The sequence below is a fragment of the Apodemus sylvaticus genome, chromosome 3 (genome assembly GCF_947179515.1).
Source record: "Apodemus sylvaticus chromosome 3, mApoSyl1.1, whole genome shotgun sequence".
Taxonomy (NCBI): Eukaryota; Metazoa; Chordata; class Mammalia; order Rodentia; family Muridae; genus Apodemus; species Apodemus sylvaticus.
Window position 1 is genome coordinate 169,466,882 of NC_067474.1, and position 16,908 is coordinate 169,483,789.

General features: G+C 47.0%; 1 protein-coding gene and 1 non-coding gene across 2 annotated transcripts in view; one reads left to right on the forward strand and one right to left on the reverse strand.

The window, feature by feature from the left end:
* Tp73 (tumor protein p73) overlaps window positions 1–16,908 on the reverse strand; it is an 84,481-nt gene that overhangs the window by 64,339 nt on the left and 3,234 nt on the right.
* Window positions 14,407–14,550, forward strand: LOC127681912 (small nucleolar RNA SNORA48). Its single transcript, XR_007977254.1, has one exon. It is a non-coding gene; the product is annotated as a small nucleolar RNA SNORA48 (small nucleolar RNA).

Here is a 16,908-nt window from a genome sequence, read left to right on the forward strand (position 1 = left end):
CAGCATGGCAAAGGCTGAATGTATAAAGTTTGAATTGTCTAGCCCCAGATCAAGGTCTAGTACACAACAGGTACTCAATAATGAGTGAGAGTTGAATGTTTTTATAGTGGTTTTGTACAAGGGTGCGTGGATCTACAGGTGGGTAGATGGATAGACTGGATGGATGGATGGATGGATGGATGGATGGATGGATGGAGAGATGGTGGACAGATGTGTTAATGGATGGAGGGAGGGAGGGATGGGTGGGTGGATGGGGGGGTGAATGGGCAGATGGATGAATGGATGAATGGATGAATAGATCAGTGGGTAGATGGATGGACAGATGGATAAATAGACAGATGGACTGATGAACGGATGGGCAGATAGATGAATGGATGGATGGATGGATGGGCAGATGGACAGATGGATAGATGGATTGATGAATGGGTGGGCAAATGGATGGATGGATTAATAAATGGACACATTTAATTAATAAATGGATGGACAAAGAAATGGATGGGTAGATGGGATGGGCTTTATGGACATATGGGATGAAGAGAAGGATGGATTCGTAAGTGGAAGGCTAGATAAATGAGTGGATGACGTATGAATGTATGAGAGAACGTATTGGATGGGTAGGTGGAAGGGGTGGATAAATGGACAGGATGGGTAAATAAAGTCTTAAGTGAAATACTATTTTCCCCAGCTCCGCATTCCCTGTCTGAATTTAGAAATTCAGGGCACTCCTAAACCGAAGCCTTGCCCCCACTCCGGTGAAGCTGGCTGGGGGTGTGTCTATGAGTCCCTTGGTGGAATGTTAACATATGGTTCAGTATCGCCTGTGTTTATGTTGAGCCCATAGACTTGGAGACAGGTGCAAAAATAATTCTCTTCTGCAGCCCAGGACTTATTGTTCAGTGTGTGTTTTGATCCACGTAAGAACCTCGAGAGCTGAGACTGTGCAGAGTAGTGATTACAGGATAAGGTTCATCCTAAGAATAAAGACTTGATGATTTTAGAAACCTACAGGGCTCTAATACTACGCTACCTGTCTAAATGAATATTTTATGGAAACTATTAACTCTCTCACAGCCTAGGTGCCAGCCACTGTGGCCAGGGGAAGAGGGTAGGGCACATCTGCTCTGTGAGGCCACCCAGATGCCTTACGGAAACCTGGCACCTTGCTGAGACATCAGGAGAAGCAGCCTGGGATGCTCACTGGGATATAAGGAGACATTTCCCCTTCAGGACATGAAAAGTTCAGCCCACCTTACCTATTCGTTCCCACCATAATTTTTATCACCTTCTGACATAATGGGTGTTTTTTTTTTTAATGAAATTACATCAGATAGCCCATGCATAAGTTTGGCTTAAGATTCAAAGAATCCAAAGGCACTAAATAGAGCCAAGAGGAAACAGAATGAGGGCCTGGAGAGATGGCTCCGCGGTCAAGAGCATGCACATGGGACAGGTGCTGAGCTTGGGAGCTGAGTCCTCGCCTGGGGCTGCAGCTCCAAGGGACTCCAAGGTTTCCAGACTTCGTGAGCACACTCACTCACACGCACATGCCCGTACACACACACACACACACACACACACACACACACACACACACACACACAAATTTAATTTAAAAACCAAACAAACAGAGGGGACTTCATTACAACTGCGGAAAGAAAGGTGGTTGGCATAGCTCCAAAGATGCCTCAAGGGTCAGACAGTGGCAGGGCTTACAAAAAACGGCCATGCAACCCAGTGGTTTGCGTGCATGAATAACTCCGATGTGTTTTGCCTACACAGCGGCACATTTTACTTTCGGGGCAGACCCTGTCTGTAGCGCTTGGACTTTGTGGTTCACATCTATCACAGGGAGCCCAGGTGACGCTCCTGGAATTACTCTGACCTCAATCTGCCTGTGGTCTTCCTCTCTGCTCTTATCCCAATCTATCACTTTTGAATTAATCCAATTAGCGCCCTGTTTACTGATGCCTCGTATTTTAATTTGCAGCTTCTCTCTATAAACTCAGGGGCGCTTTTGCAACTTCATCTCTTCCTCCCTCATTACTGCCAAATAATTAGTTGAGGAGGTGTCCCCGATCAAAAATTAAGAGCCCAGAAACAAGCCGGAGCATGCCTTACTCCGAAAGAAAAAGTGCCAGGAGGCCGTTGTAATTAGGCTTGCTGATGGCGGTTGACCACAGGGAGATGGGGGACAGTGGTGACAAGAAGGAGGGGGGCCACATTGTCTAATCCACATCTTACAGATCGGGAACCTGCTGTATCTCACTTACATGACCATTCCCAGTAAAGTCTCCTCCTCTAGCGAGAAGGAGCTGGATCTAGTCTGTACCGTGTGGTAAGGAGTCCCAGGGACCCCAGAGAATGGAGACTTGGTAAATGAGTGGTATGACATGCTACACTCACAGTCTGGGCTGCACAGATACCAGGAAGTACCCACTGCTACTCAGGAACTCCCCTTGGTGGTCCTAAGGCATCCAGCAAGGGCTGGCCGTGTGATCTCTGCAAAAGTGAGACATCGCCCCTCTACTGCCGGCGGAGACACCCTGAAGATCCTACATGTCCTCTTCCCAACCCTGGCACCTGGGATGCTCTCCTCAATCCCCACAAGGACCAAGGCTTCCCATAGGTCAGCTGAGCTGAGAGTTACCAGGGCTGTCCTTGAACAGGGCAGTTTCTACCTGGAAGGTGGACATTAATGGGTGAGTTCGGAGGTCTCAAGAGTCCACAGGTTTAGCTAGATCCAGAGGAGGTGACAACTAGAAAATCATTCCTAAGGTCCGGGATATAGTTCAGAATGGGAGAATGGACCTTCCTTATTTTCTATGATGGACTCACTGAAAGGCATCCTGCTCCTACAAGGATGGACTGTGTGCCTCATTAGCACAGCTTCCCCAGACACTTCTCCAGGGCTGGCAAGGACTCTGAGCAGCAGGTGAGCAATTAGAGTCCCTGCTGTCCCCATGGGAGGGATCTGGCAGCTGCCACTGGGCAGGGACATTGGAACAGCCTCTTCTTAGATACAGCAACCCTGAGCAGGCTGACAAAGCCTGCCCTTGTGGGTCTCCTGTCCAGGCCTTGTCCTTGGTTGTCAAGATGTCCAAGGCATCTATGCTGGAGCTGCTTGGTGGGGAGGCTTTGCTGACTTTCCTGGGTACCTGGTATCCTGCAAGGTTCCCCCAGGGGGCAGGGGTCTCAGGTGTGATAGCTCAGGAAAGATCACAGGAGGAACGCAGAAGAGCCTGGTGTGGAGGCAGCTGGGTGACTCACGACTCCCCGGATGGGGCTCAGAACACTCTAGCTCAGCACGTGGCACTTGAGAGAACAGTGGGAATACTGTGCATTCTATCCCTTGCCTCTTTCTCCGTCACAAGACCATTGATAAACGAGGCTTTGTGAAATTCGAAAGACTTTGTACAGAAAGGAAAACAACTATTTGAGTGAAGAACAGCCCAGTGTGTGTGTGTGTGTGTGTGTGTGTGTGTGTAGTCATTGCTGGCTATCAGTCTGGCAGAGGATTGACATCTGGAGTTTACAAAGAGCAGCTGGAGAGCTGCAGTTCAGCTGTTAACATTGGCTGCTCTTCTAGCTAGATTCAACCTGTAGCACCCACATGGTGGCTCACAACCATTCGTAGTTGTTCCTGGGGCCCAACACTCATTTCCGGTTCCAGCCTTCATGGGCACCAGGCACATACATGGTACACAGAAGACATACACGCAGGCAAAAGACATCCCTTCCCATAAAATAATAGAATATACAAAGAACTCAAAAAAATTAAACACAGGGTAACAGAGATGGTTCAGCAGTCAAAAGCACTTAGTGCTGTTGCATAAGACTGGTTTCAATTCCCAGAACCTGTGTCAGGTGACTTACAACTGCCCGTATCTCCAGTTCCAGGGGATCTGATACCTTCTGGCTGTGTTTGGGTTCCTGCAAACATGTGTCGCACAGATGGACACTCAAGGGTAGATACACACACACACACACACACACACACACACACACACACGCACGCATGCACGCATGCATAAACCTAAAGCAACTATATAAAAAACTAAACACACACACAAGCAACCGGGAGCTTAAAACAAAAGTAAGCAGACAACCCTCAGAAGAGGAAGTACAAAGAGCGAACACATGCATTTAAAAGGTGCAGTCTGAGAAATGCAAATCAAAACCATACTGAGATTCCCTCTCAGCCACCGTTGTCGTTGTTGGAAAGCAAGAGTAGGCAATGCTGCTGGGGATATGGACTTCTGTGACTCCTCCCTCACAAACTGCCAGAAGCAATGCAAACCATTTCTGCCACTATAGAAGTCTACTGACTCCATACTTGGAGCTAGGCGGTGGTGGTGCATGCCTGTAATCCCAGCACTCTGGGAGGCAGAGGCAGGCAGATTTCTGAATTCAAGGCCAGCCTGGTCTACAGAGTGAGTTCCAGGACAGCCAGAGCTACACAGAGAAACCCTGTCTCGAAAAAAAACCAAATCCAAAAAACCAAAAAGAAGAAGAAGAAGAAGAAGAAGAAGAAGAAGAAGAAGAAGAAGAAGAAGAAGAAGAAGAAGAAGAAGAAGAAGAAGAAGAAGTCAGTATGGAGGGTCTTTAGAAATAGATCTACCATGTGGCCGTACCACTCCTGGACACCTACCCCAAAGACTCCTAGTCAAGACACCAGAGCGCTAAACCATGTGTCAGCGCTCAGTGCAGCACTAGTCACAAGAGCAGAGGGGCAAACAAAAGTATGACAGCTATACATGGTCACACATTTATCCAGCTATAAAGAAGGACAAAGTTACGGCGTTTTCATGAAAATGGAGGCAACCGGACATGATTGTATTCCTTGAATCAAGTCAGTCTCTGCAAGACTAGCATCACATGTTTTCTCTCATATTGGGTTCCTAGATATTTATATATGTACCTAAAATCACATACGTATACACGACGAGAAAGCAGAAGTGAGCTGTGTAAAGGAATAAAGGGGACTAAGGGGAAGAAGCGTGCACACTCGCTATACAACAGCTACCTGTAGAAAATGTCCTTATGTACACAGTATAACATACAATGAGACCTTTAAGAGTGAATTCTCAACCTGACCCTGAATAGCATGAGACTTTCTGTGTCCTGTTCTTGGGGACAGGAACCCACAGGGATGCAGACCCTCCCTACTATGGAATCGATTTATTCCTGTTCTAACCCTTGTCCTCTGACAATGGTTCAGTTTGGCAGCTCCCTCCAGCATGCATGCACATATCCTTGCACACACATACATGCACACACACACACATGCATGCATACACACACAGAGACAGACAGACAGACAGACAGACAGACAGAGACTTGGGAGAAATATATTCAGTTCCCCCTCTTCTTCGGATCTTCATCTCTTGAAGTCTCTAGTGTCCAGTAAAACTACTGTTGAGGGGCTGGAGAGATGGCTCAGCAGTTAAGTTGGCTTGCTTCTCTAGCAGAAGACCTGAGTTCAGTTCCCAGCAATCACATAGTGGCTTCTAATTCTTTTAAATTCCAGTTCCAGGAGATCCAATACCCTTTTCTGGCCACCATAGGCAGACACTCACACACACACACACACACACACACACACTCATACACACACACACACACATATATACACACTCACACACATACATTCACACACACATACACACGCTCACACAAACATATACACTCACACACACACTCACACATACATATACACACTCACACACATACACACACTCACACACATACACACATTTACACACATACATACATACATACAACATACATACACACATGCATGTAAGTTCATACAACAAGTGTAAAATATAAAATCTTTCTTTAAAAATAAAAAACTAGAGCTGGATCCATTGTAAACTTTCCTGTTGAGAATCTGTTCTTTCCCATTGCTCTCACCACTGTACTTGGGTCAAACCCAGGGCGCTGTAACCCCGAAGTACACCTCAGACTCTGTATACTTTCCCTTTTGAAACAGAGTCTCACTAAGTCAACCAGGACCGGCTTGAACTCATTTTATAGCCAAAGGTGACTTTAAACTTTCAATCCTCCTGCCTCAGCCTCCCCAGTGGTTGGCACCACTGCCTAGGCCTGAATCTGTCTGTCTTTTATTATGGCAACTTTACCATACTTTGTGCTGAGCCCTCGACTTCTCTTGTGACTATAGTGACCTCCCAGCCCTCCGCCTCCCCGTCTGTAAACTGTGGAAACAAAGCCTTCCTCTGCTGAGAGAACAGAGCGTGGGCCTTGGTGGGCAGCGATGGCGAAGGAAGCATCATGCAAATCTCATGGTTGTTACTCATCCTTGTACCCATAGCACACTGGGAAAACACAAGCACTTCCTTTGCAGAAGAGGGGTTTTTGCTGAGAACCCACAGAACGGTCTAAAACACCAGGTGTCACCACCCCAGGGCCCCTTACACTCTTCAGTCCACTCTGGGACATTGCCAGCCAACTCCATCCTGCACTAGTTCTTTGGGTAAACTGAGTCTGCCATCACATCCCTTCTTCAGCCACAGTTCTAAGGTCTATATTGAGATTCAGGACATATAACTGCATGCATGACACATGTCTGCAGGACATTGGAACACATGATTCCAGAACAACCTGTTGGGCACCCTGAGTGAGTCCAGGTGAGCCTGAGGCTGCAGAGGCCCTGAGCATGGAGAAGCCACCCTGTATAGGAGCTGGTGGTATAGCTCCGAAGAACATATACATCAGGGAAGGGGTCCCAGCTGGACAACCATCAAACCGAAGTCATGTCCAGGGCTGGGTCAGTGACACACTTGCTGTGGGCACGAGGACCTGAATGTGATTCCCCAGAACACGTGTATCAAAGGTAGCGTGTGAGGGGTCACTGGGATTGGCTCAGCAGGCATTGGTAGCCAAGCCTGGAATGTTGTTTGAAACCCAGACCCCCACATGGCAGAAGGAGAGACCCGGCTCCGTAAAACTGTACTTTGACCACCATGGGCATGCTGTGGTGTGTGAAAAATAATAAATGCACTAACATTTAAGGAGAACATTGGTGCCTTTAAAAACTAAAACAGGTGTGATAGTATGTTCCATCATTGTCACAGTGCTTCGGAGGTAGAGATGGGGAGATCGAGGCCCAATAGAGAGATTCAGTGTAGATGCTATCTGAGGAATAATATACACACATATACACACATGTACACATATGCACATGCATGTACACAATGCACACACAATGTTGTGTCTGCATATTTCTTGCCCACATGCACACACAATGTTATATCTGCATATTCCTCACCCACATATGTACACACATGCACACATATGAACACACATGTACACACATGTGCACACATGTACACATGCACACACTCACATATATATGCACACATGCACACATATCCACACACAGGCATGCAATGCACATGTATACACATGTTATATCTGCATATTCCTTGCTCACATGCACATACACACACATGCTCACATGCATGCACACACATATATGCATGCACACACATATATGCACACACATGCACACATATGTACACACTCACAAGGCACACATATGCACATACACACAAGGCACACATTCACACATGCACAAGGCACACATATATATGTACACATGCAAATGTATGCATAGTCCTCACCCACATGCGCATGCACACATATGTACACACATGCACACACATGCACACATGCTCACATATATATACACACATGCACACACAGTTATATCTGCATATTTCTCACCCACATGTGCACACACATGCACACACACACACACAATGTTATACCGGCATATTTCTTACCCACTTCCCCTCACATTCCCACACAAGCCTCTGTGCCACCCAGAGCTACCTTTCCTCTCTGGGACTCAAGAAGAGTCACCTTTACCTGTAGGTCACGTGTGCATATGGAGAGGTATAACTTTTTCCCTGTACCATATCTGGTGATATCTTTTCCCTTATACTTTAGTGACTGGGAAGGGAACCTGCTTTCTCTGGGACAATCATAGCAGCTGTAGGGTTTGGAACCCTAACAATAGGCCAGCCAGAGGTACGAGGTCTGACTGAGGTGCATTCCTACCTGGGTCTGGTGGGAATAAGGACAGAAATGGTCTTTAACTTTTCAGAGTCTGCTCAGAAGAAGGAATCTAGTTCTCATTCAGGGACCTAGATTGGTAGACATTCTGTTCCTTCTCTCAGCTGCGGGCACAGGGTGGCCTGAGTCAGGCAGAGTTCAAAGGCTCAACTATGGCCCCAGCTCTCAAAGATCCTTATAAATGAGAGGCCCAGGCCTATGAGGGGCCTCTCTGTCCTCCCTCCTCCTCCATGCCTGGTCAGTGCTGGTAGTGTATCTTCCCACAGTAACGTCCCTACACCCATCATGGAATAGCAAGTGGAGACTGGAGAGTCCACACGGTCTTCACCCACCTGTCTAAAAGTGAACTGCAGGCTACGCACCCCTGTTTGAACATGACTATTTTATATTCATGGTTGTCATAAGAGTCTTGCTGTTTGGGATGTTGAGTTTCCAATTCAATGATACAAGTAAGAAAGGGTGGGAGGGAGAGAGAGAGAGAGAGAGAGAGAGAGAGAGAGAGGAAGATAGGGAGGGAGAGGGGGAGGGAGCTGGGGAGGGGAGGGGGAGGGGGCAGGGGAAGGGGAGACCCTCAGTATTTCCAGGAACAATTTGGCTGGCTAAAACCTGATAATAAAATACTTGAAAGGATTTTTTTTTCACAACTCTAGTATCAGAAGTTGGCCTCACGTAAACAGTCTGGCAGAGCTGTCTCCTGTGAGATGAAACAAGTGTGGAAAAGCTTCTTAGAATCCCAAATCGAGGCATGGCTTGCTCCAGAAGCCAAGGCAGGAGAACCATGACCAACAGGCCTTCCCGGGCTGCTTGCTTACGTTTGCTGGCTTTACTTAAATACACAGGTCTTCCCAACCATCCACACCAAACACAAGGCAGACACACAACTGCCACTCTTCCTACATTTCCTGGTCATGTCTGCTCTAAGCCTGGGACAGCTAACCTTACAAGAACCCAGGAACTAAGAGGCACACAGCAGTGTCTGCAGGTCATCTCAACAGTAAATGAGCAAAACTAAGTGTACCTCTCTCGGACTTTGCCTTTCTGACTCTTCCTGATACGAACATGCAGAAAAATATTCAGCAGGAGGTACTGTCCAGTAACAGCTAGCTTTGTTTAAAAACAGGAAACTCTGGGGATGGAGAGATGACCCAGGGGTTAAGAGAGTTTATTGCTCTTCCAGAGGACCCACTTTCCTGGTACCCACATCAGGCAGTGCACAGCCACCTGTACCTCGGGCTTCAGAGGGTCGTGCTACCCTCTCTGGCTTGGAGGTGCCTGCACTCACATGCACAACCCCACAAGCAGACACACACACACACACACACACAAATAATTTTTTAAAAATTTAAACTTTTAAAATAAACATTTTAAAATGGGAAGCTTTCATAAAATTTCTCCTGGCGTTTTCATAATTAAGGTACAGTCGTTAGAAACTATAAAATTAAGTGACTCTCAGAATAAAATACAAGCATAAGAAGCAGAATCGTCTACAATTAGGAATCATAACACGCCCACATCTTTGAAAATATTTTTAGATTTACTTTTTTATTGTCTTATGTGTAAGATTATTTTTCTGCATCTATGTATGTGTGCTCCTGGTGCCCGAGGAGGTTCAGAAGAGAATGCCAGACTCCCTGGAACAGAAGCTACTGATGATGCTGAGCCATTGTGTGCACACCAAGCTCAGACCCCAGTCTTAGCAAGAGCAGCCTGCAGAAGCACTCTGCGGCACTCGGCACCCAGGCATCCCACACCTGCCGCCCGCCTGGGAGTAGAGCAGTGTGAAGCCTTGCTGTGGCTCACCACGTGTGCTGTCTTCCTGGAGCTGGAATTACAGAGAATTAAAATGCTTAAATGTCAGTGTGTGGAAGCTATAAGGGAATCCACTCTACACAAGAAGAGGCAGGGACATTTTGTGGTAAGGAAAGTCAGAGGCAAGGTAAGGAAAGTCTGAGGTTCAAGGGAAAGAACATGTTTAGTTTGAAGGTTAATTCGAAAACAGCTACAGAGAAAAGAAAAGAGGAGGGAGGAGGAGGGAAAAGGGGGAAAGGGAAGGAGAGGGAAGGGAAGGAGAGGGAAGGGAAAGGATGGGAAAGGGAAAGAAAGGAGAGGAGAGGAGAGGAGAGGAGAGGAGAGGAGAGGAGAGGAGAGGAGAGGAGAGGAGAGGAAAGGAGCTTAGAATGAGGGCGGGAGAGAAAGGACAAGAAGGTAGACTGGGGTGGGGGCGGGAAGGAAAGACAGGAAGGCAGGCTGGGATGGAGGGGAGGAAGAAGGGTGGGAAGACAGCCTGTGGGGGAGGAAGAGGCACAAACGTGCAGGTTCCTGCAGAGACCAGAAGAGGGTGTCGGATCTCCCGGAGCTGGAGTTACATACAGGCAGCTGTGGGCAATCAGTACCGGTGCTGGGAACAGAACTCAGGTCCTCTGTCAGAGCATCAAGTGCTCTTCAGCACTTCCAGCTCTATTTCAAGAACTTTCCAATGCTAAATTTGGTATCACCTTTCTTAACTTTTGATTTCTGCTGAACTTTTGTAGATGGGCCCACAAAACTCTCTGTGAGTTCTTACTCCAGAGGCTCAGAAGAAACCCTGGAAGATCTCAAAAAAAAAAAAAAAAAAAAAAAAAAAAAAAAAAAAAAAGGAAGAAAGAAAGAAAAAAGAAAGAAAGAAAAGTTCCCTTATAATAAAGTACAAAATGAATCCTGACACATTTGCATATTTAATTAATTATATGACACCCCAAGAAATCAAATCCAACCTCTTTTCTATAGCAGTCCTAGTTTTTCTTTTTTAAAAAGATTTATGTTATGTGGATAAATGCTTTGTCTGCGTGTAGTATGAGAACCATGTGCCCATGGATGGCAGAATAATTGGAGTCTCAGGTGCAGGGTATTGAACTCAGGTCCTTTGCAAGAGCAGTCGGTGCTCTTAACCACTGGGCCTTCTAAATTCTTTCTTTCTTTCTTTCTTTCTTTCTTTCTTTCTTTCTTTCTTTCTTTCTTCCTTCCTTCCTTCCTTCCTTCCTTCCTTCCTTCCTTCCTTTCTTTCTTTCTTTCTTTCTTTCTTTCTTTCTTTTTTTCTTTCTTTCTTTCTTTCTTTCTTTCTTTTTTTCAAGACAGGGTTTCTCTGTATAGACCTGGCTGTCCTGGAACTCACTCTGTTGACCAGGCTGGCCTCGAACTCAGAAATCTGTCTGCCTCTGCCTCCCAAGTGCTGGCATTAAAGGTGTGCACCACCATTGCCCAGATAAACTTTATTAAAATAGATTATTTTTCTCTAATACAGAAGTACCTAGATTTTCATGTTCAATTCTTTTAGGACACACCCCCACTGGATGTGAGTTCCACAAACTTAGGTCATTTCTTTAGCTACTGGCAGTTAGCCAGTGTCTACCAATCTCTCCTTGTGGCCTCTGCCAGCAGCTTTGATCAAAGAGATTCGAGAAAGGACTCTGCCCAGCACACGTTTCAAAGGCAGGTCCCTTGGGCTGGGTACAAATGTCTAGAATTTTAAAGAAGCTATATATAGCTTATAGGAACCCGGTCAATTAAACAGAATTGGAACTGCCTGACCCTGGCTGAAGGAGGAAATGACTGAGATGCTTGTTTCCATAGAGGTAGAGTTGTTTGCGTAAGAAAAAAACTGGCTTGGGGGGGGGGTATTAGATGGCTCCATGTATGAGGGTGCTTGCTATTAAGGGATCTGAGTTCCATCTATGGAATCCATATGGTGGAAGGAGAGAACATTATCTTCTGACCATCACACATGCACTGTGGCACACTTGTACCACACAGAGATAGATAGATAGATAGATAGATAGATAGATACATACATACATACATACATACATACACAGAGACATAGATAGATAGATAGATAGATAGATAGATACATACATACATACATACATACATACATACATACACAGAGACATAGATAGATAGATAGATAGATAGATAGATAGATAGATAGATAGATAAAATGCTTGACTTGGTCCCTAGCTTACAAGGACTCTATAAAGACTATAACTGACAGAAGAACCATCAACCTTTAGGGTCTTTGGGGCATCTCTAGCAGGAGAAGCTCTACAGATGGATTCTGATTCTGGGACCCTGACTTGGGACCCTGACTTGGCTCCGCTGCCAACACAGACTTCTGAGATCTGCTCTGACACTCCTTATTTTGCTAGCACAGCCACTTAGCAATTTCACTGTGCCCATATAAATATGGAGGGCACGTTCAGTAAGACTGGGCATGTTTCTGAAAAAAAAAATAGTTTACTGTGATCACCTTTGGTAGAAATGGGTTTACTGGCAAGACAGCTCAGTCAGGAGAGTATGAAGACCTGTGTTCAGTGGCCAGAGCCCACATTAAAAAAAAAAAAAAAAAAGCAATACCAACAAACAACCCACATTAAACAACAACAGCAAAGGGGCTGGAGAGGAGAGGTGGCTCAGTGGTTAAGAGTACTTGCTGCTCTTGCAGAGGACCTGGGTCCAGTTCCCAGCACCCACATGGTGGTTCAAAAATATCTGTAACTCCAGTTCCAGGGGATCCAATGCCCTCTTCTGACCTCCACAGGCACACCAAGCATGTGGTGCACAGACAGACAGGCATGCAGGCAAAACACAAATAAAAGTGAAATGAATAAATATAAATTCAAAACAAAAAACAGACAGAGCAACAAATGCCTGTACGCGTGGCACTGGGGAGCAGAACCTAGAGGAAATCCAGCGTGCCCTAGCTGGTTTGTCCAGTCCAATCACTGAGCCCAGAGTCAGTGAGAGAGACCCTGTCTCAAAACAATAAGGTGGACAGAAACTGAGGAAGACATTGGGCATGACCTCAAACCTCTCCATGTGCCCTGGCATACCTATACACATGAACAAATAGACACCTAAAATTTTTTTAAGAAGAAATGAGCATGACTATAGAGAAAAATTGTATTTTCATAGAAAACTGTGTTTGTCCTTAGCATCTCCTATCATCTGCCTTTCTGGACTACTGCACATCTACAAAATGGGCAGGATCCTAAATTCGCTAGTTAGCTCCCATACGTGGCTGTCACTGCTCAAATCCATGTCTCTAATTTCCTCTCAGGCTTCTGCTTTGGAGTGTAGAGCCTGCCCTTCTCCCTAAAGTCCTTCTGGCTGAGGATGGACAGCGTAACCTCCCCAGCTCAGGTGCTCAGGTGTGCAGGTTTCAAAAGGGGTGACAGTGGCTGCTCACACACCCCTGGGCCTCAGACTGTGCAAGTGCCAGCCCACAGAACTCTCCATTACTGACCCCCACAGTTCATGCTGCTTTTTAGCCTGTTCCAATGATTCATTTCTGCTTTCCCCTCAATCCCCAAAGCCTTCTTTGGTGGACTGTGATAGGAAATACAACCCACCAATGTCTGTGCTGTGAGCCTGCTTTGGAAAGTGTCAAGTGGACAACTTTTGGGATTCGGGGCAGGGTGTCACCCCAGACCCAGGCTGTAGGAAACCAGAACCTGCCACTTTGACCTACCAGTCACTGGAAGCCAAACTCGACGGAGAACAAGCAACACGTGCAAAACCTAACCCCAGCCAACTGCCTAAAACAAAATGAGAAACCTATGCTTGTGCAGGAAATCAGTACCACAGAGAAAATGTCAGAGAGAGAGACAGAGAGAGAGTCAGTGCCCAGAACAGCTACTCCAAGATGGTGTCCATTCCCTGACAAAGGAAGAGGAGACGACTTCTTCTTCTTCTTCTTCTTCTCCTCCTCCTCCTCCTCCTCCTCCTCCTCCTCCTCCTCCTCCTCCTCCTCCTCCTCCTCCTCCTCCTCCTCCTCCTCCTCCTCCTCCTTCTTCTTCTTCTTCTTCTTCTTCTTCTTCTTCTTCTTCTTCTTCTTCCTTCTCCTCTTCCTCTTCCTCCTCCTCCTCGTCCTCCTCCTTCTCCTCAGGCTTCTGAGACCTGTCTTTCTCCTGCAGAAGCTCCACACCCTCATCCCCTTAACATTCCGAGGGATGTACACCTTTAATCCCAGCACTCAGGAGGCAGAGAATGAGAGTTACTGAGTAGGCTAGCCTGGTCTACATAGATAGTTCCAGGCTAGCCAGAGCTGCATAGCAAAAATTTACCAATAATAAAATTGTAGGGCTGGAGAGATGGCTCAGAGGTTAAGAGCACTGACTGCTCTTCCAGAGGTCCTGAGTTCAAATCCCAGCAACCACACTGTGGTGGTTCACAACCATCTGTAATGAGAGTGGATGCCCTCTTCTGGTGTTTCTGAAAATAGCTACAGTGTACTTACAAATAGTAAATAAATCTTTTAAAAAAGAAAATTGTGACCCCTGTCAACAGGTAAAGAGACACCTTGTTGATGATGTCATTCTTATATCAGTCAGGGGCAGAGCGGACGACAGTCCTATCTTCATCCTAGCCTGATGCCTGGCTTGGTGGCCAAAGCTGTTTTATGCCTAGGACTTATCAAATTAAATCACATCATATCAAATCCAGGTAGCACAGCAAGAGAGGAGGAAGACCTGTGTTCCACCATGCCACATGATTCGGGCAGGGAAAGATACCCATAGACCTGCCCTCCACCCACTGCACAGGCAGGCCATAGACACACAGAGCCACTGTGCAGCGTAGCGCAGGAAGAGGGGAAAAGACAGAGACCTGCCACGCCACCCACAGATCTGCCTCTGGAGCACAGCACAGGTAAGCTGTAGACACCTGCTTGCAAAATGCCACACGGCTTGGACCAAAGGCTGTCACCCAGGGGCTCTCCGGCAGCATGGCCAGCCTGCAGCGGGAGCCCCCACAATGTGCGAGTGTGTGGTGGTCAGATGGGAAGGACAGAGAAGTGGAGTGGCTTGCCCATTATGAAGAGATGGAACTGGAGACTGGAGGATGGAGAGGAGGAGGAGCCTGTTATGAGTGGCCCTCCACCTGGGGCCATGGTGAGGTGGCAGCCTGAGCTGCCACTGAGGGCCATGTCTGGGTCCATGGTTGCGCGGGGGTGGGTATTAATGTCCATGGCTCACATTACCATTAGAGAACATGGGATGTCCCTTGTCAGAGCAGATGCCAAGGGCTGGGCAGAACTGGCCCCGCCCTCACTGGCTGCAGCCCTCTGGAGAGCTTGCCCCTGTCACTCACCCCCAGCACTGGGGAGAGCAGGCGCTGCACCTCACCCAGGCAGCACAGTGGAGTTGGCCCTGGTGGGTATGGGGTGTGGATGAGCAGGTCCTGAGTGCATGAGTGTGGAAGAGCTGACCCTGCCACTTGTCTGCCATGGGATGGATGGGTGCAGACATGATGTCCCTCTCCTCCACACTTCTGGTAGTTGGGAAAGCTGCCCACAGGGTCCTGCGTTTGGGAGAGTTATCCCTCCCCCTCACTGGATGCAGCATTTGGGAGAGTCTGCCCTGCACCTCACCTGGACACAGTACAACCGAGCTGACCCTGGTGGTGGGGGCTTGGATTAGTGATGCCTCTATCCTGGCCTCTCCAGTGCTGAGATTGTGGGTGTTTGGCCCTACCCATGGTTCTAAAATTGTTTTTCTCCCATGAATCTGGGCAGTGCCCATCAAAGTTACGTACCAAGCAAAGAGACTGGGCAGGTGGAAGAAAACGGGTTTCCTCCTTTATAGGTCACTCTCTGGGGAACCTGACTCCATCTGCAAGGGCCATCAAGTGTTACATCTACTGATGTTCCTATGTCTCCTCCAGTGCCTAGACCTGCTTTCAAAGCTCTTGTTCCTTCACAAATAGGGTTGTTTCTTCGGTCCAGCCACCCCAGCCTCAGTGGAGATGTCTTGGGATAACATTGTCCCTTTTCTTTCTACTTCTTCTGGATGCCTCTCCTATGCCTAAAGCCATGTTGATGTCTTGTGAAGCTCCCCAGAAGCCCCTGTAAAACAGACAGCTGGGGCAAGCAGAATGCCTTGGCCCCGACAGAGCAAAACCCTATGCAGGAGGAGTGTTGTAAATACATAAAATTAAATACAAGGAATTCTCCCAGAACATCAGGTGAGCAACACATCTGACTACAGGTACCCTTGAAGAAGATCAAAGAGGGTAGACACAGAGAAAGCGAAGAGAAGGCCATGCCACCCAGAGTTAGAAACTATAGACGGACCTGCAGGACAAGAGGCTGCTAGGATGAGCTGATCTTGGAGGAGCACAGAGGGGACACCTATCTGGGGAGCTAGTCTCACCCACACACTGAGGTGGTCTCTGGCCATTGAAATATATAGTGGCAATTCATACATCTGACTTGTGCTTATGACCTACAGCATAGTAAGGACATGAATGAAGTGGTCACAGTGTTCAAATGACATTAATCTATGATGGTCACACCCCTGGGTTAGGGCAAGGTCAAGTCAAGCAGCAGTTGTCACAACTTAGAATTTCAGGTTGGCAACGAGAACAAAAATTTGAGCTTTCTGCCAAGCTGGGCCATTCAGTAAAAATATCAGTAATTGAAATGAGTGAGAAAAGTACCATGGGCTGTAAAAAAAAATGGGCTTGTTTGTTTATATACTTATGACTGAAGATGAGAAATTTCACTCTAGTATTAATGAAACTAACGATGCTTCTTTTCTCCTTACATGAGTTCGCATCACTGCTAATTCTAGTCACCTAGCCTCAAAGAGTCCTCTCAGCAGAATGCCCTGTGCAGGGTTCTAGGGTCCTGTGGCTCTGTCTGATAGGTTATATTTATATATCTAGCACTAGCTACACTGGAGAGAACCACCAGAAGCCTCTATCTTGGACTGTTTGTCAGATTTGAGATCTCGACTCCTGCACTGTGAAGACACAACTCCATGCCCCCTTGAATCA